The sequence below is a fragment of the Giraffa tippelskirchi genome, chromosome 11 (genome assembly GCF_054371585.1).
Source record: "Giraffa tippelskirchi isolate mGirTip1 chromosome 11, T2T-mGirTip1v1.2.pri, whole genome shotgun sequence".
NCBI lineage: Eukaryota > Metazoa > Chordata > Mammalia > Artiodactyla > Giraffidae > Giraffa > Giraffa tippelskirchi.
This window is the reverse complement of record NC_137285.1, coordinates 140,599,274-140,622,781: the sequence shown is the minus strand read 5'-3', so window position 1 is coordinate 140,622,781 and position 23,508 is coordinate 140,599,274. Positions and strand designations below refer to the sequence as shown.

Here is a 23,508-nt window from a genome sequence, read left to right as displayed (position 1 = left end):
AGTGAGTTTGGAGCCCAGAAAAATAAAGTCTGCCATTGTTTCCACTGTTTCCCCATCTATTTGTCATGAAGTGTTGGGACCAGATGCCGTGATCTTAGTTTTCTGAATGTTGAGCTTTAAGCCAACTTTTTCACTCTCCTCTTTCATTTTCATCAAGAGGCTCTTTAGTTCTTCTTTGCTTTCTGCCATAAGGGTGGTGTCATCTGCATATCTGAGGTTATTGATATTTCTCCCGGCAATCTTGAGTCCAGCTTGTGTTTCTTCCAGCCCAGCATTTCTCATGATGTAATCTGCATACAAGTTAAATAAGCAGGGTGACAATATACAGCCTTGACGTACTCCTTTTCCCATTTGGAACCAGTCTGTTGTTCCATGTCCAGTTCTAACTGTTGCTTCCTGACCTGCATACAGGTTTCTCAAGAGACAGGTCAGATGGTCTGGTATTCCCATCTCTTTCAGAATTTTCCACAGTTTATTGTGATCCACACAGTCAAAGGCTTTGGCATAGTCAGTAAAGCAGAAATAGATGTTTTTCTGGAACTCTCTTGCTTTTTTGATGATCCAGCATAGGAACTTTCAAGTATATAATACTTTTTTATTGTTTTTCTTTATTCATTCATCTGTCAGTAGACACCTAGATTGTTTCCACATCTTGGCTATTATAAATAATGCTACAATGAACATGAAGGTGCAGGTATCTGTGTAAGATCTTGATTACATTTTTCCATATATGTGTGTGTGTGTATGTGTGTGTATATATATATATATATATATATATATATATATATATATATGTACAGACACCCAGAAATGGAATTGCTAGATCACATGGTTATTATGGTTAATTTAACCATGGTTAAACCATGGTTAAATCATAACCATGGTTATCACATGGTTAATTTTTTGAGGCAACTTTATACTATTTTCCATAGTAACTGCACCCATTTATATTCCTACCAATACTGCACAAGAGTTCTCTTTCCTCCATAACCTTGTCAACACTTGTTACTCTTGCCCTTTTGATAATGGCCATTCTAACAGGTATGATTTGCATTTCCCTGATGATTAGTGATACTGAACATCTTTTTGCATCTCTGCTGGCCATCTGTCTGTCTTCTTCAGAAAAATATCTGTTTAAGTCCTCTGCACTGTGACATAGCTGCTATCCTAGTGAAAATATAAACGTCTATAAAAATTCATACAATTTTAATAAAACATTCTTTTTAGAAAGATTGTCAGCTAGATTGCAGTAGAAGTCAAACACTCAATCCTTTCACAGTCCCCAATGTTCACTCTGTTCAAAGGACCGCAAGTCCATGCACATCCCACAATCTTCACCTGTGACAGGGATATTTATTTTATAGCTCATTTCCTGTGAAACTCACATAATGTTGATGAATTTAAAGATACTTTCCCCATTTTGAAAGTCATCTGAGCAGTATATCTTCTATATATTATGAAAGAGATATATATCTCTTACATATGTTTATTTATACTTTTTGGAGAATTATTTCATTCCAATGATAAAGGTGTTTCCATTTTCTGTGTAAACGCAGTATATTTTTTTAAAAAAAATCTGCAATATCTCCTAGACAGTCATTTACTTCCCTCAAAACTGCTGTGAATTTTAGAAACCTGGACATTTAAAAATGCAGATGGTTGAGCATTCTTTGAATCATGTACTACTAAATCAGCTGGAGGCCTGGAATCACAGATGTACTCATGCATCTTCAATGGGCAGAGAACTGAATTTTGAAGTCTAGGCACTTCATTTCCTGAAAACACAATAGTAGTATGGTGGGGAAAACAAGGCTATCGTTTCTTGAATTTGCACTGCATGGCTAATGCAGACATAAAGTGACATACTTTAGGAGTTGTTTAGTATCAAGTGCTGATTAAGCGAGATCAAATGCAGCTGTCTTCCCAAATTACACAACTGGATTCACACCATCTACTAATTCCTGGTGGAGTTTTAAAGATACCTTTACAGGCAATTTTCTTCTCAGTGCAAATTTAGATAGTACAAAGATGCCGGAACGCAGCTTCTCTGCACAAATACCAACTTTCTTAGAAACATTTGATAAAGGAGATTGTGTTCTCCAAGAGCTTGGGTCACCGTTAAAAGAGATAATGCCATTTTCAGCAACATGGATGGACCTAGAATTTACCATACTAAGTGAAGTAAGTCAGACAGAGAAAGACAAATACCATGGATATCACCTATATGTGGAATATATATATATATATATAACTGATACAAATAAACTTATTTACAAAACAGAAGCAGACTCAGAGACTTAGAAAATAAACATGGTTACCAAAGGGGAAAAGTTGGGGAAATAATTTAGGAGTTTGGGATTAACATATACACACTATTAAATACAAAATAGATATTAATAGATAATCCACAAGGACCTACGATATAGCACAGGGAACTCTACTCAATATTCTGTAGCAACCAATATGGGAAAAGAATCTGAAAAATAATAGATACATGCATGTGTATAACTGAATCATTTGCTGTACCACTGAAACTAATACAACATTGTAAATCAATTATATCCTAATATAAAATGTAAAAAAAATTCTAAAATGTAATTGGGTCTAAACTGATGTAGACTTGGTTTCCAAACTGTTATACGTTGTTCCTTTCAGCTTTCCTCTTGTTACATTAAATGAGTCCTAGAATGTGTCATGTTGCCTAGGGTGGTCTGAGAAAGGACATATTATCCCTCAAGATATTCCCCCTTCACTCATGCTCTTCCTTCACAGATGTCCTTTGTGCTTGGTACACTTCTAGAAAAAGCATGCTACAACTACCTCCGAAATCTAGACTCTCTTGATCTCCACATTTCATCTACTTGCTCACATCTCCTGTAACTAAGTTTAACATTTAGCGAAGCTTTAGCCTTACCAATCTTTGGCCCACAAATTATTTTTTCCTTAGAACAAACTACATTCTCTGTCCTCTGGCCGCAAGTCTGCATCCATCAGTTGTAGTCTAACATTCATTAAGCTTTGAACACGTTTAGTTTCTTTATACGTGAAATCCTCTGTGACTGCCCCCATAATGAGGTGGTTACACCCACCTCTGCCATCCTAGCTCTTTACACTTCTTTCTGGTAAAACTCTGACCAGATATTATTATACCACCATTGCTTGTAATTACCGTACTTACTATCTACCCACTTTTCTCCCACAACCAAGTGAACAGTTGATTCATCCAATTGATCAAAATGTATTTGGATGCCAAAGGGCTAGGCACTGTGCTAAGTAATGCGGGTACCAATAAGTATTCAATTCCAGTACTTCTGCAAATGGATTAGTAGCATATTTTCCCCACTTATCTGGAAGGTTACTTGTGGTTTTCTCATTTATTTCCAAAAGCTATTCCTAAGGACTACTTATGACTGAGAATATGGATCCTTTGTTGTCTGCGTTGCAAATAGTTTTCCTTGCATTTTGTTTTTTGTTATTATACCTGTGTTTTCTTTACTCTTTCTTCTTTTAAACTTTCTCACCAGTCTCTTTTTCAGAAACTAACAGTTGCTAGAGAGGGGATGGTATGAATAAGAAGAAAGACTAGCGCAAAAGTCAGCTGAAGAACTTGAGAATGGTCTTAGTAACGTAATACAGTGAGAGAATTGGGCAGATGAATGAGTCACTGCTGAGTTAGCATCAACAGATGTGATGAGGAAAGTGAAGGCAGTCTGGGGAGGCAGTGATAACTTCCATAGTACCTGGCACATAATGGGAGGTTAATACTCATCTGCTGAAATAAGTAAGTGACTGGCTAAATGCAGAGAATTTTCTTCCCTGCAAACCCCAGTAATCATTAGGGAAATTTGTTATTTGTAAAGAACAGAAGTTGTGATGATCACTCTGATTCTTGACTCATTTGTCATGTAATTCTACAGCGGCCTCCGATTGTAGGCGGCATGATCTGCTCCATTCCTTAATGATGGGTTCCACCAAGTAATTTGCTTTAGCCGGTGGGAAGTGGGTAGATTTGATTCATACAGAAACTTGAAAAAGTACATTCTGCTTGTTCTCTTAAACTTTTGCTTTTGCAGAGAAATTTGCTTGGGTTATGTTGATGAAGGAACTTGATTTATCCCACTCACTTTAGCTGAGACTATTCTAGATCAGCTCTCAGTGAACCTAGTCAAGATCAAAAGAGCCGTTTAACCAATCCCCTGTCTGGTCTACTGAATCATGAGAAATAATAAATAATTACTGTTTTCAGCTACCAATTTTGGAATGGTTTATTATGCAGCAATAGCTAAGTGTTAAAGAAGTTATAATTCTATGATTAAATGACTTCATTTGGTGGCATGTTTTCTAAGTTTTTCTATTTAATAATTGCAGTAAATATCTCCTATTACTAACACTCTGTGAACTGCAGTAAGAAGAATAGTCAGTAAGAGACAGAAACTGTAGACCTTTCCTAACGTCTTAATCCCGCATGCGTGCATGCTCAGTCGCTTCGTTGTGTACAACTCTTTGCGACCACATGAACGAAAGAGCTACTGTAACCCACCAGGCTCCTCTGTCCACGGGATTCTCCAGGCAAGAATACTGGAGAGGGCTGATATTTCCTACTCCAGGGGATCTTCCCAACCCAGGGATTGAACCCATGTCTCTTGCATCTTCTGCACTGGCAGGCGGATTGTTTACCACTGAGCCACCTGAGAAGCCATGTCTTAATCTTAGATATTCATTTATTCAACTAGGTGTACAGTATTAGAAATACAAAAAAGCGCTCTCATGAAATCAGCCATGGTTTAATGGGGAAATAGATGAGCAAATGATTTGCATCCATTGCAATAAGTAATAATAGGAACTGTTAATGATCTCCGAAGCAAAATAACTTTAGTTGGACACCTTTATTCTGTCACTTCCTAGGTGGACATTACTTAACCTCAATTCCATTTTCTTTATTTGTAAAATGGGATGGTAATTGTACCTACTTCATAAAGTTATTGGGAGGATTGCCTGCACTGATGGGTAACATACTTAGAACTGTGTTTTACACTCATAAGCAACCATTAGGGGCTAGTTTTTTATTTAAAAAATTTAAAAGCATGAAGGCACAGTGAAGTAATACTATAGAGGGCACAGACTTAGTGGAGGGGTAGTAGAGGAGATAGTTTAAAAACCATATATTCACAAATCTACTTGGACTTTGGTATCTTCAGTACATTTCATGGAACAAAGAATAGATGATGATTATGATATCTTCTATTATGTACTGTAATGTTTTTGGAATATTGTATAACCTAACACATACAGTAAGTTCCCACTAAATATGGCATTTGATCATTAAAGTAGTTCTCAGAAGAAGCTGGTCTAATGAAGTTAATTCACATGCCATTCATTTTACGTGACGACAGAGGCAAGCCTGATACTATTATCCCACAGGACATTCTGGTCCCTTTCAATAGTATTGGAAGTGAAAAGAGAGTATCTATTGCCAGAATGTGTTAACATGAAGGCTCAAATCTCATGTGTTGTGTTTGAATAGGGTAGTGTACAGCCTGTTAAATCAAATTAATAAATATATTAATAAATGCATTTTTTCTCTATTCGTAAAGCAAAGTTAGCAAGTTCATTCTCTTTGCTATTTTGTATTTTCAATTACGAGATGCTGTCCTCTGTTGTTTGCTAAAGATGGCGCCAGGTAGAGTCATTGGCACATAGTGAAATAGCATAATCTTGTTTCCCCACCAAATACCTACGAATCAGGAAAGAATTGACCCGACTTCTCAGAGTTCATAGAACAAACCTGCCCTGTTAAGCGCGGTGCTCGTCTTCCTTTAATTTCATCACATTTTAATGGCATCTGTCCTGCCCATGCTTTTGATAACCAAATGAACTAATTGGAAGTGTGACAACATGATCAATCCGTTACTCTTCGGGCAATTATTTCCTGTAAAAGAACTTTTATGAAGAATTTTACTTAAACACATATGCTGTCATCATTGACAGTATCTTGCAGCTCCTACTCAATAAATATCTATACTTATGTCATTAGTTAACAATTTAGTTTGTGTGTGCACTTGTACAACAGCTTGTGGACTACTTATTTCAATTCTCTTTGAGTAAAATCATTCTGAGACAAATGTGTCAATTTCCCCCATGGGATTACAAATTCATCTCTGGGATTCAGTGCTGATCATGGCAGTGTGCACACCTATGACTGTCTTAGATAAGTTCCCGAAATCTAGAAACTGTGGCAAAATTGGAAGACCTGGAATTAAGTAGATCTGAGTTCAAGACTTGCCTATGTCTTGAAAACACATATTTGCCAAATATGTGGCTTTAGCACCAATTTCCTCATCTTTAAAAATCTCTCAAGTGATTGTTTTGAGTTTTCAATAAGGTGAGTGATTGATGTATATGAGAAGTCAGCAAAAGAAAGCCATGCCATAGGGATGACCCCAAAACACTGAGTATGAATCAAAAATGAAAGCCAATGAGTAATTCAAGGTCATACGGTGTGAAGAAGCAAGTGAAGTGGGGAAAGAAATTGTTGCTGCTGAATGGGAAGGTAAATAGAAAAGGGAAGATCTTCCTTTTTCTTGTTGCTTAAATAACACCGATCCTTCACTGCTGCTTTGTTTGATAGATTAATTCATTCTGAAAGGCTTTAAATATATCTGGTAGGTAGCTAATAATCATCTTTGAAAAACAAATTATTGGCCTTTCCCTTGCTGTCAAAATCCCTAAAAGGAAAATTTTCATTTCAAATGGCTTCTAGCTTAGTTCAGAACCAGAAGGTAGATTCCTTTGAAGCTATCTAGAGCAGCTAGTGAAAGCACTTTTTAATGGTTTATTAGTTGGTAAACTGTAATTGGCATATAAGGGTAAGAGTTTCAAAAAACAAATTAAACTTAGTCAACTGCCCACAATCAATACATTTGTCTTTTAAAAATAGAAGCAATGCCATTGCCCTTCAACAAATTCACATTTTATGCAATTCATAACTATATCAAAGTTCTCCAAAAACAGAGAAATTAAGTAAATTACAATCCATGTGTAAAGAAAGGCTTTTTTTTTCTTGCAGGTGCTGACATCAGTAATACATTTTAGAATATGTGCTTAGTACCCAAAGAAATATACAGATGTAGTTCTTTTTTTAACTCTAATGAGGAAATATGGTTTAGTCACTAAGTCCTGTCTGATTCTTTTGCGACCCCATGGACTGTAGCCCTCCTGGCTCCTCTGTCCATGGGATTTTACAGACAAGAATACTGGAGTGGGTTGTCATTTCCTCCGCCAGAGGATCTTCCGACCCAGGGATGGGACCTGTGTTTCTTACATTGGCAGGTGGAGGCCTTACCACTGAGCCACTTGGGAAGACCCCAAAGGGGGAAATGCCCATGTACTATAAAGAGAATAGGAAAAAACATATAACATTTGGTATGAATTTCGATATGCCTTTAATGTTTCCTTAGTAAAATTTTTCTCCCTTTCTGTTAAATGTCCCTACTCATTATGATTTGTAACATAAAGACTCAAATGTTAATAATATAATATGCTTTAATAGAGTGGTCTATTGCCTGTTAAAACTGTTTTCAAACCAAGTACGTATTCTGACTTTTCAAAAGTAAACCAGCACAGAAATCATTGATGATGCAACCTGAAACAAAGAAATAGTTATTTGCCTTCCTCTCCCAATGAATATAATATTTTATTGTCTGAATTATCATTCACTTTATCTATTTCATATCTCAAGGTCACATATGTGAATGGCATAAAATATAACTATAGCTTACAGAAAAAGCCCCTGACAATTGTATAGTGGAGAAAGAAATCCACATAAATATGTTATTAATCATATTATTATGTGGGCCCTTCCATCTTTCTAAGATGCAGTGAAGTTGAAATATGCCACCTGCCCCTAAAATAAGTTGATGGAAAAGCCCATAACCAGGAGAGAGGGATGTTGGAATTGAGTTGTCAAACTGTCCTGGATGTCTTGTACAAACTGAACAGGCCAATTTACTACAACACTGCATAGGCTGAAGACTCCTATCTCGCTTTTACAGTGTTTCCTCCTGGTGTTTTATCCTGCAAGACCACACGCTCCCTCCCTGGCTGCTTTTCAGCTCCTCCTAGATTCCAACTAGTACATCCTAGGTAACAGTACTGTGTTAATCCTTACCTTATGAGCAGCCTCCTTACCTAGGGAGGGAAGAAGCTTGTGTTCAGCTTTCAATGAAAGCAACAGCATTGTGTAATTGATATTTCAGGATGCTAATGATGATTTGATTTCTATGTCTTCCCCTCTGTAGCTCCAACTTCTGGCTTTTAGGATGAAAGCAGCCAGGCTTTGAGGGGGGAAAAAAAAAGATAACTTCTCCCACACCACCTCTGAGTTTCTCTGCTTATTACTAACCTCCGAGCGCGGGGGTGGCTCTGAAACGTGGCTGTTCCTGCTCTGCCCTCCAGGTGGCAGCGGTGCCACACCGCAGAGGCTCCAATCCCCTAGTCCCCGACTTCAAGTGTTAATGCAATTGACCAATCAGTGCTAAGATGATGGGAGGTAATTGGGTAATTGTATTTTACTGATCACAAGCAGAGAAAGGGAAAGGAAAAAGGGAAAGAAAGAGGGGGCAGAGGAGGGAAGGGGACCGCAGTCCGAGAGGAGATTTGAGGAGCGGGGACGCAAACCTTCGGGACGTGGCATTGGCTTAGAGAAAGGAGCTACCGCCCGCCCTGGAAGCGCATTTAATATCGGAGGGGAAAAGGGGAGACAGGAGCGGGCGGGGGAGGCAGAGAGTTCCAGCCGAAGTGGATGGAAGGGGACCGGGGTTTCTGCCGCGCTGAGAGCCTCGAGCCGGGGCGATGCCGCTAAGGACCGCGCGGAGCAGCTGCGCTCCCGGGAACGCATCTCCTGGCGGAGGACTAGCCGGCGTCGGGAAGGTCTGTGAGAAGAGGGACCAACTTGTGGCTCCAAAATGTACCCGACGCAGCTGGAAATGAGATCAGAGCTGCAGTTTCATTCGAGAAGGATGAGAGGAGCCAGCGACTAAGGATTTTTTTTTTTTTTACCTCCTTAGTTCCATTTTCTATCCTCTTTCCTTATTATTTTTCTCACTTGCCTCACAGCCCCGTTGGAGCCCCTCGCTTCGCCCTCCTTTTTTGAAATAAAAGCCCAATTTGAACTTCTTTCGTCGCGGCGCCCCTGGATTCGCAGCCCGCTGATGGATGAGAAGGGGACCCGGTGGCTGGCAGGGGCCACCGGCGAGGGACCGCGTCACGCGTCTCCCCCGTGATCCCGGCCCTGATCGTGGAGTTCTGCTACACCTGGAGAATCTGGACCGGGGGCCGGGTGTGGGGGCGGGGACAGAGGAAGCGCAAGCCACCCCGAGCCTTTAAAAAAAAAAAGAAGACAAAGTAGCGGGAGGAAGGAATGGGTTTCTTCTTGACAGCTGAGGGAGCCTTGAAATTTTCCTCCACTACCTCCGCCCCCACCCCCGCCCCCGCCCCCCGCACTCCATTTAACGTGAGATTATGAAATTGCAGAGGCGGTGGAGGGAAGGAGACAGGATATAACAGAGAGTTTGGAGGGAGAGGGGAAGGTGGCTGGCCGGGTGGCTGAAATCAAAAATCCAATTGCGCACTGGGTTGTGATGAGAAATCTAATCAGATCTTTGGAGAAGGGGCCAGCCGGAAGGGTGGCGAGTTGGGGGAGTTGAGCCCCAAATTCTTCTTCGAGGTGGGGGGTGGGGAGAGAAATCGGCGATGTAAAAGGAGACTTTTTTTTTTGGTGGCGGTGGCGGTTGGGTGCGTTGCAAAAATGAAGGATGCGGGACGCAGCTGTCTCTTGGAACCGAACGCAGTGGATAAACTGATTGTGCAAGAGAAAAGGAAGAAGGAAGCTTTTTCTTGTGAGACCTGGATCTTTAACACACACGTGTATACGTGCACACAGGGAGCTTTGAAAAATGAAATAAACCAGTGTCAGACCCGCGGGGGTTGATGTGTTCTGACATAAATAAATAACCATAAAAACAGCGAACCCCCGCCCTCCCCAAAAGGATGATTGGAAATGGAGAACCGTGGATCCACAAAGAAAAGTATGTGCTTTTTTTTTTTTCTATAAAGGAGAAAGTAAGCCAAGGAGATATTTTTGGAATGAAAAGTTTCGGGCTTTTTTAGGAAAGTAAAGACCTGATATGGTGGTGTTTTCTTTTTGAATTTCCCACAAGAGGAGAGGGAATTAATAATACATCTGCAAAGAAATTTCGGAGAAAAAAAGTTGACCGCGGCAGAATGAGGCATTGATTGGGGGAGAGAAGCCAGCAGAGGACAGTTGGATTTGTGCCTATGTTGACTAAAATTGACGGATAATTGCAGTTGGATTTTTCTTCATCAACCTCCTTTTTCCCCCAACGCCCCGTTTTTGTTTTTTGTTTTTTTTTTTCTTTTTGGTGTCAACATCATGCGTTTTTCCGCTTGTTCTTAACCACCTGGATATCTATCTGGATGTTGCTGTGATCAGTCTGAAATACAGTGAGTGAACCTTTTTTTCTTATTTATTGGTGAAGAAAATGGCCATGAATTTAGCATCCCTGACCCCTTTATCCCTTCTCCCCCTGAGTGTGGTTTCTAAAGAACTGGCTGTGGGGGTCCAGAAAATAGGGAGAAGGTGGCCCACACATTTGCTCCATTGGGCTGTGCTCACTGATAAGCTGGTTTGCTATAATGATGCAGGTTGTCTGCAACCCCGGCAAACGCCTTTGCAAATGTTCATCAGAAAAAAAAAAAATTTTTTCCCCCAGGAAAGCCGCTGCAGTGTGGGGTGCCTTGTGCTGTGTGATTGACACTCAAGAATGCGTTTAAGTTGCCTGGCAGCCCCAGAGTTAGAGTCACAGATGTTTAGCCATTGGAAATCGAAGGGACCCAATTTAAATTTCATTACCCAACCTGACATCGCAGATCAACAGAATGTATTAACACAAAAATATGATAATAAACCAAGCAGATGAAGGATGGCTTCTGGCCGGTGGGTGGGTGGAGGGAGGGGGAGTGGGATGGGGGAGGAAGTGATGGAGAGCAGCTGCTGGCTGGCTGCACATCTCTCTTGCACACACAAGCTAGAAGGTACCTAGATGATCCCCAGTGCTAGGAATGAAAGGACCACCCCCTTCAACCCCACCTCCTTCTAACCACTTCTATGAGTAACAGAGAGGCTGTTCATGAAGGTGCCTGGGGACAGTTAGTTGCCTTCATTTTTGCCAGAAACCTTCCCAATATGATCAGGTCAGGGCTCTTTCAGGAGGCAGAAATCTAGTGTCCTGTGGCAACTTAGATAAAGGTCTGAGGGTTGAGCATCACTACTTCTCCTCTGCCAGCTTTGTCTTGGGGGAAAGAGGCCACTGAAGGAAATTTTTTTATAAGGTTGAAAATGCTTAGAGAGCCTGAGGGTCTGGAAGATCTCCCTTTTCATCTCTTCCATCCTCCATCACTGCCAGGGTCAGAGAGCTGGCTTTTCTTTAGTTTTATTTTATAACAGAACTCTGCCTGTCAGTCTTCTGTTACTTCTCTCCAGGGCCTTCTATTGGAATCATAGACTCATATAACTTTAGAAGCAGAAGACTCCCCAGAGATCCCATGCCAGTAAAAGAGGAAACTGAGGCCTGGAAAAGCCATAACTCTTTGGTGAATGGCCAAATCATGGGAGACAGGTGACTCCCACAAGAGCTGATGAAAGTCAGTTTAGGATCCAAACTGGACAGGAACCAGTCATATGTGGAAGGAATGACTTCTCTCCCCACAGCTGCCATGTTTATCTAGAAGGGTCAAGGAAGGTACTTACCCTGACAGCTTGCAGTAAACTCCTGACATTCCAGACCTCAAGGGTAGTCCATCTCTAGCATTCATATCTTTACTTAGTCTTTTTTTTTTTTAAGTTAATAGAAGAACTCAGATAACCCTACCCTTAATACTGTTTGAAAAGAAAAAATGATCCACGTTGCTGGCACATCCTAAAGGAGATGAAAGGCAGCAGTCTTCTGGGTCCTTTTTGGTGCTGGGCACATTTAATCCAGTGAGTGGTGGTCCCTGGAGAGTCATTAAAGAACTGTGGAGTTAGATTTATATGAGAGAATGATAGTAGAAGCCAGAAACTCCCTGCTAAAAGCCTCTGAGCCTGTTCTTTCACTCACATCATCGATTCTTATCCTTTTCATTACCCGTAACTAAACTAGCCTACAGCTGAGCACTTCTCTAATTTATTTTTCTGGGTACATGTTTCCTGTTGGGACACAGCTCGGGCACTACATTTTCTGACCTATGAAAATAATCTTACAGGACTGTGTTTGTCCCCCCATCCCCCACCCCCTGAGATCCCTGTAGGTTTCTGCATATCATCATTCCTTGCAGATATTTTTTGCATGTTTGTTTTGTTTTTACGTGACCACTGTTAAGTCATCAGTGGTGGTCGTAGGTTGACACCAGTTACGTCAAGTTCCTACTCAGTTGCAACTTAGCACAACTGATAAAAAAGAAAAAAGAAGGAAAAAAAAGTGTGCTCTGAAGGTTTTTGTTGCTTAGCTCAGCTCTGGGATTCACGTGGGAAACCCAGCCATGCAATCAGCTTGGCTCTGCCAATCAGGAAAGGGGTTTTCTTTCTTTCTTCCTTTCTTTATGTCTTCCTTTCTGTCTGTCATTTTATCTTTCTTTCTTTCCTCCCTCCCTGCCTTCCTTCTTTTTTTTCTCTCCTTCTTTCTTGACATCAAAATTTCTTCATTGCTACTCTGATTCAGCGTGCACCCCTCTCCTTCACATTGTCACCCCCCCTCCACATTTACACCCACATGCAAAGTTTACTGAGAAAGAGGGGGAAGGGGATGGGAGATAGGGAGAGAAAATATGAGTGTGTTTAAAATTGTGGGCTGAAATGTGTCCTCCCACCCACCTCCGCTTGAAGCTGTTCTTCAAATCTGGAGATGATGGAACATCTAAGGATGTCATCCTTTTTCAGGCTGGTGAATCACATCACCAGTACAACATTTCAGGACACGCATTGCCCAGACTGGGGTTTAGTTCCTTTGTTTTGGCAATCAGAGTTGGCTCTGTATTTTAGGCAACTTGCTCATGGACTGATGAAAGAACTGTGGCCAACTGTAGGTCTGGAAACTTAGTTCATGAGCTTCTTTCAGGACTGTAGTTGGTACCCACTGAGTGACATTTGTGAGCAGGGTAACCGTATACTGGAATTTGTTGAAGACCACAAGCCCAGAAAGCTGCCAAGTTTTGCAGGGTCTCAAGTTACCTTTTCAAAAGGTTCCTCCTCTAATTTAACAATTATGAGCTTTAGGCAATACCTTTAATTTCCCTGGCCTTCAGTGTTCTCAACTGTGGGATGGGAATAATATTAACAAATTGGACTTCAACCAATTAGAATGGTCGTGTGAATTTAACGTAATGGTATGCAAAGCCCCAGCCTAATAGGCTCTCTAAGGAGAGCTGTTTGTTATGGTTGTTCTTGGATTAATTTGGATTAACTTCCTGGAAATGAATACAGGCTGGCCAAGCACTTTACAAGTTCTAATGGCTACACCTAAGAACCAGCAAATGTGCAACTTACCCTACAGTAGTTGCCAGATTCTTCTTTTGAGGTCTTATGAGGAAAGAGTTTTTGTGATATATCAGTTTAGATATGAAATATTGCTTCAAACTGGAAATTGAAAATCAAGATTTTCTTAGAAACATAATTCTCAGCGAAAGTAATACTTAAATGAGATTTTCGGGGAAAATATTGCTATTCTTGTGTTCTATGTTCTTTTTGGTCTAAAAGTTGCAGGAGATGGTTATATATTAATGGTATAATTTTGGCTACATGTTACATTACCTGGATGTGGAATGCACAAAGTAAAGGCAGATTTCCTGGCAATCATATAATTAAATTAGATGTTTTAAAATTGCATCACTAATATTAAGAAACCCAAGTCCACAATTTGGATTCACAGTCTTCCTAGTTATAATGAATCCTATGTTAGTCATATATCTTCATCTTGTGAAAGGATAAAGACTCACTAGACTCTATGGGGTCCAGATTTCCTGTGGACATATGCGTCTTACTGTTTGCACGTGCAGATCTTCCAACACCGACTTGCCAGTAGTTTTCCCAGACTGTCAGTCATGGTCACAGTTCATCATTCCACTCTCTACATCAGCAGCTGAAAGTTCTGTCCATTTCCTCAGTATGCTTCTGGAAACCTGTTCTCCCTCTGAGGGGAAAATAATCCTACGGTTTTAATTATGAGTATTCTTGATGTCTCAGCTGCGGATAAGACAGTCAGACTGAGGAGATGCCCATTGGATGTTTGTACTGCTTCTTTTCAATTAGGAAAGCAATTTGAATTCTATGTTAGCTTTGGAAAAGCATCCTAAAGTTAACTATTTTCGTTGATTTTAAGAAGAGATGGAAATCATCTGTGAATGTTCTTACCATTTTATTAACTTTACTTTTTGATGTGCTTCTTAAAGGTGACTGAGAAATTGGGTAAACTCAAACTCCAGCATCCACTCAGGTTTCCACTGGGTCTCGTGTGTTGTGAGAGCCATTAACCTCTCTAAGCCTATTTGCTTATCTGCAAAAGAGAAGTAAAAACAGCAACCTCATGGGGCTGACTGATATGAAGATGGGGTCAGACTGTCATATGTCCTGCACAGCATGTTCAATAAATGCACATTTAAACTGAGCACCTCTGATTTTAGTTTAGGTAGCACACAGTTTGCAAAAAACAGGTAGGATCTTGTTTGAAGGAAGCTGTTCATATAAATTCTTACTGATATAGATTAAAAAATGAGAAATTTATTGACAAGGTTAGAGTAACACAAATAGATTTAACTGTTTTTGGTAAGGTCCTAGACTTTTAAAACATATTTGAAAGTGCTTTGGTAAATGCCATTTCTTTAAGAAAGATCACAGCATACTTTATGAATTGTGGAAAATGTACTGTCTGTCCAGGTAAACTTTAGATTGTGAAGTATTTTATAATATAGGCATACAAAATAATAATTTACCAACAGTGTGTTAGAAGATACTTCCAAGGGATCAAGAGTCTATTGCATGTTTCTTCAAAATGATTTCTCTGGAGAAATGTAAATTCAACAGTTGAAACTAGATTGGGCAGGTCTTATGGCAGAAACAGTGTGCGTGTAACACTCCCTGAGGGTAAGGATTTTATTTGTTCTTTGGTGTGTCCTTAGCACCTCAGAAGAGCGTCTGACAACTGGTGTGCTTGCAGTAGATTTTCCTTAAATGACTAATTGAACTTAATCAAGAGAATCACCTCCAAAGAACTCAAATGCAGGTGTATACACATAAGAAGCCTGGTCGTTAGGAATCTACGGAAGCTTAATGAGGAATATCAGTGAGTGTAGTGAGTCTGTGTTCATGTGTGTTGTCATACCCACACACACACAGAGAGATTTTAAAGACCCTTTGAGTGGTTTCTTTCTGTTGGAAAAGCTGAGATCAGAAGCTCTGTGATACCATGTATTTTTCTTAATGCTGTCAGTAATGGACTGTAACAGTTGATTAAATCACCTCGTCTCGCTTAGGTTGGTCTTATATTCTATGCTGTTAAATAACAGTTAAAAACTAAGGATCTCTCAAGCACCAGAATTTTAGGATTTTGAATTCATAACTGACTACCAAGAAATTCAAGATTCCTGGGAGTTGAAAACATATAAAATCTCTGATCCCAGCTTGCGAGTTGTCAAAACATGGAGAACAGCATCGTATTCTGTGAGAAAGGCAGGATTAATGTCACAAGGACAGATATATAAAGAGGTAAAGAAAGTATCTAGAGAGTGTGAAGGGGAAATAGAATAAATCTGGAGTAGGCAAACATTGGATCTCAAATGTTTTTCACTCCTTGTTAGCTGGAAGATCCTAAGTAGGCAAGTTAACCTTGCTATGTCTCAATTTTGCTCAACTATGAAAATGGAGATCATTTTTCTGGCAGTTATTTTGGGAGCATTAATTAAGATGTCTAAATGCTTGGCACATGATTAGTACACAATAAATGCTAGCTCACTTTCTTTCTTCTCATTGAATTTTTTGGTTATTTTCCACAGAAATGGGAACATTTAACTGAAAGTCTGTGAGTGTTTTGCTTTACATTTACTGAGTATGTAAATGAGGATCTTTTGCAACTTTGCTCTCAAAGTGGATAATATAATTTTTGATAATGTTTTCCAATGTCAGATTCATAGTGAAGTTTAAAAATAATGAACAACTTATGTAAGATTAACAAACTTATTTCAACTTAGGCATAAGCTGATGACAGCTTTTTATGCTTGTGGGTACTTTTAACGCTTATCAAGGTTATGGGTATAATTTTATCATTATGATAGTAATTACCATTTATTGAGCATTTGATATGTACCAGGTACTGTGGTGATAATATAACTTATATTTTTCTCCAGAGTTCTCACTTGGGGAACTGAAACATAAAGAGGATAAGTAATTGGTCTAAGGTTATCCAGCAACTAAGTGATAGAGCCGGAGGTAGGAGCTCCATCTTTTAGGACTTTAGAAACAAGATCAGAATCAGTAAATGCAAACATGTTGCCTTGGTAACAGTGAGCATGGCAGCTCACTGTCCTCTATCCTGATACTCAAACTGAATATCTTAATTGGGACTCAGATTTCTGTAGTTTTCCTGTTTGCTGAAACAAAGGTTGTAATCAGGTATCAGGTTACAAACACCTTGCATCTATCTTTTGGTCATTCTTTTTTAATATCCAAGTGTGCCCCTACCTGAGGAAGAGATAACTTCTAAGAAAGACTTGGGGAAAAATTGCCCTAGCTCACTCAACACAACTACTGGACAGAAAGACTTTGTTGCAAAATGCTATGAGATCATCTGGAAATTCATGATCATATGAAAAATAAGGTCAATGCTAATAATAAGTTTGGAGTTTTGTTACGGTATCCTACAAACCTGATGGACTCCTCTTTGTGGGCACCCTCCCCATCACCTGCTCTCAGCCTGGTGATGTTTGATCTCTGAAGCACTTAGTACCACTGGTGCCACCGGCTCTCGGAAACTCTTCCTGTGGGGTTGATGTGCCATCTGCTATCACCTCCCTTATTCATTTTACTTTATCCTCCTCCTGCCCTCCTGCTCTCTCCTGAAATGTGGACGGCCTCCTCTATGAATCAGTTCTATTCCCAGTCTCTCTGCATCTCTGAGAGATGTCTGCTGGGCTTGTTTGGAGAGGTGATGCTCAAATCTTTGCCTCAACCACCTTGTGTAATCTGACAAGTCCTGAATCTCCAGGGCCAGCAAGATCTCACTTTCTTACCTGGGCTTCTGTAGGCTTCACAAGCCTAATCCACTTACTCTAATTGATTACTTTCTCTCCAGGAGCCTATACATTTTCAATTTCATATCAATATCTCTTTAACCACTAATCAAATTACTCATCCATTTACTCACCGTCTTAAACTTAGCTTTTCTATCCCTTAGTCCAGTGTTCATTGTTTCTCTCCTAGATACCTTCCTAACTAATCTTTCTGATGCTAACTTTTCTTCAATATGGTCCATCATTCATAGTTCCTTCAGAGAGACCTTAGTAAGAAATAAAGCTGAGCATTCCCTCCTCTATGTTCTATGAATATAGAATAAAATTCAGATTCTTCTCCTAGTGATACCAGCCTGTTTATTCTTCTCGTCTGTCTGCCACACCAGGGGTGCATGTATGCGTGCCCAGCCATGTCCGACTCTTTATGACCCCATGGACTGCAGCCTGCTAGGCTCCTCTGTCCGTGGAATTATCCAGGAAAGAATATTGGAGTGGGTTGCCCTTTCCTACTCCAGGGGATCTTCCTGACCCAGGGATCAAACCTGCATACCTTGTGTCTCCTGCGTTTGCAGGTGGATTCTTTACCACTGTACCACCTGGTCTCCCTGCCATACTGAATGTTTTATTTCTCTGGAGATATCCTAGGCTAGTTTTTGGCTCCAGCTTTGTGACAGCTACTCTGTTTGCCTAGGATGTACTCTTCACAGGTCAAATTTCAGAGTGGGTTACCTCCTCTGGGAAAATCTTTCCCAGCTCTCCTAGATCCATGGAATCCTCTTGTCTCTTTTAACGCCAGCATTTTATTCATAGAGCTGTGATAGCTCTGATCACTCTTATATCAATGTCTACTTGGCTGAAACCTACTAGATTGTGACTTCTTTTAGGAAATGAACCTCATGTTACCTGCTTGTCATCTCCCACATCTCATTAATTTTATGCACAGGAGTATTCAAGTGTATTTTGACAGAGCCAACCAAGGGGTGGACTGATCTAACACATCCTTTGGGTGAAGAGCTTCCTTGAATTCAGTCTATGGTACTGCTAGGTCACTTCAGTCGTGTCTGACTCTGTGCAACCTCATAGACGGCAGCCCACCAGGCTCCCCCGCCCCTGGGATTCTCCAGGCAAGAACACTGGAGTGGGCTGCCATTTCGTCTATGGTACAGGCCATTATTTTCCCAATATTTTTCCAAATAAGATCAACTTTTTATTATTTTTCCTCTAGGGATCCATGTTTCAAAACTTAACTTTGCCCAGTAAATACACTGCAACTTGTTCTTCTGCTTTCCTAATTGCAAATATATATACCTGCCTATCACCATTCTTGTAATGTGCTGATTGAACATTGTGACCTTGAGTTGATATAAACTGAGCCAAAAGATGTTTTGCAAAAGACTGTATGCCATTATAGCAGTACATGCATGATTTCTAATTGGCTTTCTGAAATATTGCTAGGAGTTTTCTTTGAGGCTTCCAGTCTTTAAAATAGTTCTGGAAATATATTTTGATGCTATATATATATGCTATAGCATATATATCTTATGCTCTAATTTAGAGCTGCTAATATGTTCAGTGCAGGTTTGGCAATGCATACTCCTTAATGGCATTGTTTGAAAAGAATATTGTTCCCAAAAATAAAGGTGCAACTTGGAGCTGGGCATTGCAGGAGCTGCACAGTTGTATGAAGAGGACCTTCATAGTCAGCAATGACTATTGGAAAGAATCATGACTTTTAATTTTGAGTCATGCCCAAATAAGGGCTTATGCAATGGGAGAATAAAAAAATATATTCTCCTCACTAAAAGTGAGTGTCTGGATTAAAACTTTGGGGAGCTGCAATCACTTTTTGCAACATGCAAATACCTGGTTTTATGGAGCCAGATATATATTCACAGGAGATGCTCTGGTTTCATGCTTTAGAAGGACTCTTCCTCCTTTCTTTCATAAGAAACAGCAGAAGACACTGAAGTTAAATGAAAATGCTAAATGGTAAGACCCATTTAATTACAGTTTAATTTTATTCTTCAATCATTGAATATAAATGTCTTGAATATGTTGAATTGGAACATATGCTTTTCAAAATTTCAGTATATTTTCCATGTTTTTCTTCTAGTTTTAGATGTTTTCTTCCCAGTTTAGGGGCTGCTATTATTATCTCTCATAATACTAATAGTAATCACTAATAATAGCCATAGTAAATGAGAGAGAAAGTTCAGCATTGGCTCCACTAAATAATAGCAAATGCATACTTGCTTCTGCCAAACTGCGAACCTCTGAGACAACCCTGTTTGCTTGGGAAGGGTCTATGTGTTTTATTCCATCAATTTTCACCAAGTCAGTGGAGGGAATATAAGAGAATCTATCCATTCCATTATACATATATATATATATATATATATATATATATATATTTTTGTTGATAAGATAGGTATCCGGGATGGTGGTTAAGTTTCATAGATTAAAAGAGTACTTATTTTTTTTCTCTAAGGATGATTACTACTGTCCTCTAATTATTAAAATCATCTGTAATTGTAGATGTGGTCTTGCCTAGAACAAGTCATTTGATTTATTTGCAATGTTTTAACAAATATCCTATGGTCCATATAGTTTTTTGTTTTTTGGAGTTTTTTTTTGTTTGTTTGTTTGTTTTGAGCCTAGGAATCATAGTATTAAAGAACTCATTCTCAAGACAGTAGCTTGGTTTTCTTTAATCATTGACTTGATAATGATGTTGGAAAGTTCAGTAACTAAAGTTTCGTTTTTTAAGGTGCATGGCATTTGAAAATGTAAAAATTGTGCTTCTCTAGGATGGTTTAAGGTTGGATGTGAGCTGGATCTCAGAATGTGCTGATTTTTACAACCTTAGGAGAAGGAAGACGAGGGAGGGAGCAAAGGAGGGAGACAGAGAGAGAGAGAGAGAGATTGCTCTGTTCTGAGCCTGGTTCAGTGCTGTTGTAACCTGGGCAGAGAGAAGGCTGAGTATAGTTAGTGGATCTCTAGAGAGAACCATGTCCCTAGACAGGAACCAGAGCTGGGTGTGGTGAATGAATTCAAATGCATTGTGGGGAGTGATCAGGGGACTGTGATTTCTTCTAACTGAAAAGGCAGAAATTCAGGAGCCATCCTAAAAGAGTTAGCATTTACACAGTGCTGTTCGGGAAGGCAAGAATGAAACTAGGAAGGCTTTCTCTGTATTGTTTGAATGTTGCCATGGCAATTGTTTCCAGCAGAAGTTACATGTTTTTCAGTTCCCCAAAGCAGCAAACAGGGTTTTCTTCTCCTTCTCATCCTCCCTCTATCCTTCCCTACCTCCCTGAATGCTTAGTCCTTATCTTTCCATCCTTATTTCCCTTTTGTCTGTCTTTTCTTTCCTTTTTTTTTTTTCCCTCACCTTCTCAACTCTTTCCTTATTAGCCACAAAAATATTCCAAGTCCAGGAGTCACTTTTAGGCAGAAAGTGAGTCAGACATAGAGCTTCCTCTCTGGCTTTCTGTATTCCCACTTGTGTTTGCCTATTAAAGACCTAATTAGATGGAAGCTGTGGTTGGAAGCAGGGTTGTGGCTTTCCCTTGTTGGTAGGACACAAAACATATTATAAGGGTTGGTGTTGTGCTGATATGTTAATCGGATCGCTGCAGGCAAGTGCAGAGCGGCAGTCTCTGACAATTAGAAAGAACAGTGACTTGCCTATGACAGAGCCCACTCTCTGGGCTAGGATTAGCATGCACTGCAAGTCTCGGGAAGGTTCCTGTAGACCCTGAGAGAGAGCTCTGCCTTGCAAATACCTCCTGTCTCTTTCAAGGAAGGCTGCTGCCTCTCCTTTAGCTGATTTTTACTGCCAAAGAAAGAGAAGTGAGGGGACAGTGAGAGATCTGGTTTCGTGGGTGATGGGGGACCCGTTGCAGACCTGGGCCGGAGGATATATTGTGGGGATGTTCGGAAGAAGTCTTTGCCTGCTGAATGCACGTGGCCAGTGAATTGTGAAATGGGTCTCATTAGAGCCTTTCATATCCCGGCATGTGCCAAAGTGCTTTGCCGGCACTGCGCCATCACTTCAGGTCCAACCCTGCTGCTGTTGGCTGCAGCCAAGTAGGGACAGAGGCTCTGTCTGTATTAAAGCTTTCAGTCTCATCCTTCTCTGTCTACTGTTCATTGTAAGGCGCCTCTGCGCCTTTCAGTGTGGGCCGGGATGAGGCACAACACATCTAGGTGTTTGTAGAGAGGCCACATGAAAGGTTTGGAGCATCACAGATAGGTTGGAGGCAGCCAGTGGGTTCTGACACCCAGAGGTCCCCTCTCTTTTCCCTACAACTGGCATCAAAGTTGTCTCTAGACTTCCCAGCACATATGCCCAGATACTCCCCTGAAAGAGATGATGGGTATTTCCAGGCTAAATGAGTCATTAGCATTGTTGTTGTTGTTTAATTGCTAAGCTGTGTCTGACTCTTTGTGACCCCATGGAGTGTAGCCTACCAGGCTCCTCTGTCCATGGAATTTCCCAGGCAAGAATATTGGAGTGGGTTGCCATTTCCTTCTCCAGAGGATCTTCCCATCTTATCAACCCAGGGATGAAACCTGTGTCTCCTGCTTAGCAGGCAGATTCTTTACCTCTGTGCCACCAGGGAAGCCCTGAGTCATCAGAGACTTCATATTGTTAGATAAAGAGGGACTTTTTACTTTGGGAGTAGATTCATATACTAGAGGTTTTAGAATCAAATTTTATCTCCCAAGGCATAGCCCCATTTGTTCTGTTGTTCAGTCACTAAGTTATGTCTGACTCTTTGTGACCGGATGGACTGCAGCACATCAGGCTCCTTTGTCCTTCACCATCTCCCAGAGTTTGCTCAGATTCATGTCCACTGAGTCGGTGGTGTTCTCTCACCATCACATCCTGTATTGCCCCCTTGTCCTTTTGCTTTCAATCTTTCCCAGCATCAGGGGCTTTTCTAAGGCTTGGCTCTTCGCATCATGTGGCCAAAGTATCGGAACTGCAGCTTAAGCATCAGTCCTTCCAATGACTATTCATATTCAATAGCCCTATGGGTAGTAGCTGCCAAATGCTGAATGCTATATACCAGGTACTGTGCATGTCTCTTATTTAGACTGGCCAATGATTCTATAAGATGGATAATTTGACAGCATAAACACAGGAGCCAGATTGACTGGAGTCCTGTCACTGCTTAGATCTGTGGCTTTGGCCAATTTACTTACCCCTTTGAACCTCACATTCTCATGTGCAGCATGAGAATATAGTACAGAGTTGTGGTGAGTTATAATTGAAATAATGCATGTAAAGCTTTTAGCAGAATGCTTGCATGTAGAAGACACTCAAGCTATTATTTGTAAAAATGTAAGAGGTGTTTTCATACAACAATATTATGAAATAATCACTAGGCATGTGCCTCAAGGCAGAACAAAATTAAAAATAGTTAAGGGCAGATTCTTAATGAAAAAAAGGAAAAATGATATTGGAAGATGAATTTATGAATTAGGAATGGTAAATCCCTGATATATTTGGTATAACTCTACAGTGTGAAAGAAGAATAGATAGGATCATTGAAATAGATTTTTGTTGCATTCATTCTAAATCAAAAGTTTAAATTCAACCATGTTAGAGTTTCCTTGTGAAACTGATGTCTTGTATCAGCTATAATGTCTTACATTGGAAAAAGCTAAAAGATCTAACTAGATTAAGCAAAAACAGAGAATTTACTGACATATGCAATTGAAAAGGCCTGCATGCATGGAGTTCAGTTATTATTTGATCCAGATGTTAACAATGTCATGGGAATTCTTGCTCTATTTTCTCTGTAATTCTCTTGGCTCAGTATTCTTACATGGACTGTTTTCATCCTTAGTGTATTGGGTTTGCCCTCCCTCACGCCTCCACCAAAAAAAAAAAAAAGACTCACACTTTTGCCCCATTATTCCCAGAGAGCATCCTGAGATCTAAGCTGACTAGACAAACTTACGTCATATGTTCACTCATGAACCAATCACGGCCTTGAAGGGAATGAAATTGAGGGTCGGATACATCCCTAGATGGAATTTAGGGGCTCTTGAGAGACAAGAGGAATTTGCAGCTAGAGAGATAATCACAAATAACCATAGGTCTAATGGTTGCGAGCAGGAAGGATGGGTTATTTTGTTTCACATTGTAACTTGCTACCAGGA

General features: G+C 40.2%; 1 protein-coding gene across 14 annotated transcripts in view; it reads left to right on the top strand.

Annotated features, from left to right (window-relative positions):
* The window catches only part of LRRC4C (leucine rich repeat containing 4C), a 1,846,189-nt gene that overhangs the window by 1,652,186 nt on the left and 170,495 nt on the right, over positions 1-23,508 (top strand). Inside the window, exon 1 of one of the 14 annotated variants that reach the window (XM_081544978.1) lies at positions 8,592-10,521. The exons of 11 other annotated variants lie outside the window; for them this stretch is intronic. The gene's annotated coding sequence lies outside the window, so the exon portion shown is untranslated. Of the gene's footprint in view, positions 1-8,591; positions 10,522-23,508 lie in introns of those variants that run through there. 2 more of the 14 variants (XM_081544979.1, XM_081544981.1) reach the window with 2 other exon arrangements.